The sequence below is a fragment of the Emydura macquarii genome, unplaced genomic scaffold (genome assembly GCF_026122565.2).
Source record: "Emydura macquarii macquarii isolate MOO-44397 ecotype Brisbane River unplaced genomic scaffold, CSIRO-AGI_Emac_v2 contig_1390, whole genome shotgun sequence".
NCBI classification, from domain to species: domain Eukaryota; kingdom Metazoa; phylum Chordata; order Testudines; family Chelidae; genus Emydura; species Emydura macquarii.
In genome coordinates, this window is record NW_027131527.1 from 16,991,975 (window position 1) to 16,995,614 (window position 3,640).

Genomic DNA, 3,640 nt, shown 5'->3' on the forward strand with positions numbered 1-3,640 from the left:
TTTTGCAGGGCACATGGGGATAATGGCTGAAGCTGCAGCTGGGCTTAAATCCTACATCAAGGGTGGAATTTGCAATTGTAAACTATTCTTGTGTGTGTATTGTGACAGTCAGGCCTGACAGCTGTAAGAGAGTAGAGGAAGTCAGGTGACCTGCATCAGCCCTAGAATGATGAAGGCCCTTTTCCCTATGAACTGAAAAGAGGTTACCTAAGGTTAACTAGGTTACCTAAGGTTAACCTGACTCCAATTAAGGGCTGCTGGTGACCTTTAAAAACCCCTCTTCTGGTGTGACAGGGAGGAGGAACAAACTGCAACAAGGTTACTAGCAGAAGAGAGAAAAGATTTCTCTTAGGCAGAAGGCAGTTCTCCTTCCTGTAGAAGAAACAACCAAGTGATCTGCTGTTTGGGAGAAGGATTGGTACCCAGAAGCCAGCATAATAAGGCAACATCCTGGAGAGGGGCTAGAGACAGGTATCCCCTTTTTGTGGTGTTTGTTTTTTGTTTTGCTTAAGAGAACTAATTAGGCCTATCCTGAGTCCCCCTCCTTCCCTGTGTAAATATTGAAAACTCAGTGTGATGAATTAAAAATCTCCTGGAGTAAGAATGATTTTTTTTTCTCCAGGCCCTCCCACTGCTGCAGGGAGAAACACTTGAGGCTTATGAGGTGATGGATGTGCCTTGCCACAGTATATAATTTATTTATTTTTTTAAATTTGGGAAGATATTTGGTTTGAATTGTTTTTTGTTGCTGGTTTGCTTTTTTGGGGGGGGGCTGTCCTGTTTGGTGAATGTAACATCAGCAATGAGCATTGTTGCAGAACTAACTTCAAGACAGATGAGGACGTTTTTATTTCTCCATTTATTTTGAAAATTGATGAGTATAAAGCTGTTTTAGACTGGCTACTTTTGTTTTAAAAAAAAAATAAAATAAAAAGGGACAAAATATTATAGGTGGGGAGCAAATCGGACATTATTATATTGTAAAATAAGCTAGGTAAAACTAATTTTTTTTTTTATTCCTTTCTCCCTTGCATTTGAAACTTGATAATGTAAGTGTTTCTATTCAAAGATACATTCAGGAAAATGAAGTAAAGAAGACTCTATTGGCAAGAAATTTTGCCTGCACCTAGATTTTGATAGGAACAAATTGATTTTTTTTTTTATGAACTCTTTGGCTCTTACTAGTTTATTTTGTATTTAATATTATAAGACAGTTCAGGAATGTGTTCCTGTTTAAGAAAACATCTAAGAATAGGCTTAAGCACTTTCCTGAATGTCATCAATACGTTCAGTGCCATCATTGTTGATACGGGACCTATACACTAGGGCAGAGGTGTCAAACTTACTGATGGTGGCGGGCCACATTTTCATAAACTGCACTTCAGCAGGACCATGCCCTAGGAGCAATACCCTCCACTGAAAAATTCGGGGTGTCTTCCCCTTTTTGGCGGCTGCTGCCGTCAAAACTCACCACGTTCAAAACTCTCTGGCAATGCCAGGCCACATTCCAATAATCCTTTTTTTCCAGTGGCTGGGTTTTGCTGATAAATGTCTTAAAGTGGCACTTTCGGCGGCAGCACAACTCACTTAAACTGGCCGAACACGGGCCGGATAAAAAAGGTTCGCAGGCCGGATGTTTGACACCCCTGTACTAGAGAGTTAATCCTTCAGGCCTCTGTGGAAAGAAATCATATTAAAGGTCCTGGGAATACTCAGGAGGTTTTCTTTTAGGATTAGGACATATTATCTTTAAATTTTTCATGGAGCAGAGATTCTCAGTATTTTCCACATCTGAATAGAGAATGTAGAGTTCATCATCCATCTCCCTTCCAATTCACAATCGTGCAGCTCTCCAGTCCCATTTACAAATACATTAAGTGCTTACAGGGAACAGTAATATCACAAATAAATTCTTCTGTCTTTTAATGTTGAGAAGTGTTCTGTAGACCACCAGTGGATACCTGTACGTACTTGCACAAGGGTCATATCAGGGTATGGAGAGCTGGGCAGGGGACTGGCGGTCTCCAGTGCATGTTATTTTAGGGAACCATTCCTAGCAGGCATAGTTTGAAATAGCCCAGAAGTTTATCCAGGCCACAGTGAGAATCGGGGACACACAACCAGCTCCCTGACATTCTGAACACAGCCTTTTCTGTACCAAGCTGAAAGTAGCGACAAGTCTATGAATTTTAAGACTTACCTTAAATATAAAATGGCACATAGCTTCACTGCCCCAGGAGCAGCCCAGGAACTGTGACCAAGATTGTTACAGTTACGTTCCTGGTTTCCTCCCTTGCTCTCGGGTGGGTAGGAATAAATAATTTGCAGTACCTGTAGAAGATTTCTCCACACAGACCCCAGTGTGTTGGGCAAGCGGAGCCAAAGCATTTGCATTCCCTACCATGCAAAACACCTACATGTTTCTACCCCCTTAGACACAAAATACACAGAGACCAGTGATGCTGTGAAGAGAAATTAGGGTTACTGCATGAGGCATGTCACAATCTTGCAAAGATTGTAGTATAAATTCTAATAAGGCTATAACTCTGAGAGTTTCTATTAATTGTAAAGTGAAACTTGTCTTAAACAATCATTAGAGACTGGTTAATCTCCTAATAAGTGAGCTCCTAATAAAGTTGTAGCAGAATTGTACTCGGTATTGGGAATTCTTTGGAGCCATTTCATAAGTCCGATGGCGACCCTAAAAGGGTCTTACACAGATTTGGCTGTGATTAACTTCATATCGCTATTTTCTAAAACAAAAAGCAACCAGCCAACCCCAGGAATGAGATCAAATGTTTGACCTGACTGTAGCTTGTTTAAACAAATCATTTCAACATTTAGCCCATTTCTGTTGGATACTCTTTTGGAATTTTTTTGATACAGAAAACCTTAAACTTGCAAATACAATGTGACTGGAATAGACTAAAATAAGTGCCAGGATCAATTTTCAATTAAATCTAAAACGAATAATTTGTAAAGTGATTAAAAATTGTACCAGCTCAATGCTTTTTAAATCCTTTTTTTAGTTTTTTTTTTATGGATATCACAGGATATCAGGAAGGCTTTTATAGATAACACATAAATACATACTGGTCTTTTTTTCTGTCTGGATACTGCTTTTTCCTACATGCTTGTTATTTTGCATCCTAGAGCCCCTTCCATTGAAAACACCATCGTATGAGAAGATCTAAAAGGAAAAGATCTGATAGCTCGGCCAACCATGTTGATTTTTGGAGTATGAAGATTTTCAGACTCCATTGGATAAAGCTGTTATCAAGCTTGCATATTCTTCTTTATATATATAATTCATTAGTCTTTTTAAGAGAATAAATTATTGAATACTACAATTTGCACACATTTGAATTCATCCTGTGTTCTGGTCATGGAAGCTGTTCTGATGAGAAGAAATGGAAAGAATTTTGCAGAAATAAAGGTTCTCTAGGCATTTTGGGTATTATAATGACTAATTACAAACGTGATATAACAAGGGCAGAGGGCAGTAAGAGAATGATAATGTTTCCTCTTCCTCTATGCTCGTAACTTTCTCAACCCAATCTGACATTTTTCCTTTTCTTCTCCTTCCCTGAAAGAAGATTTATTTTACTTATTTTTATTTCAATTTTTTACCTTATTCTGA

General features: G+C 38.7%; 1 long non-coding RNA gene across 1 annotated transcript; it reads left to right on the top strand.

Annotated features, from left to right (window-relative positions):
- Window positions 1-308: 308 nt before the first annotated feature.
- On the top strand, window positions 309-3,344 carry LOC137156107 (uncharacterized). The gene is made up of 3 exons (XR_010920667.1): window positions 309-471; window positions 623-664; window positions 3,154-3,344. It is a non-coding gene; the product is annotated as an uncharacterized lncRNA (long non-coding RNA).
- Window positions 3,345-3,640: the final 296 nt, after the last annotated feature.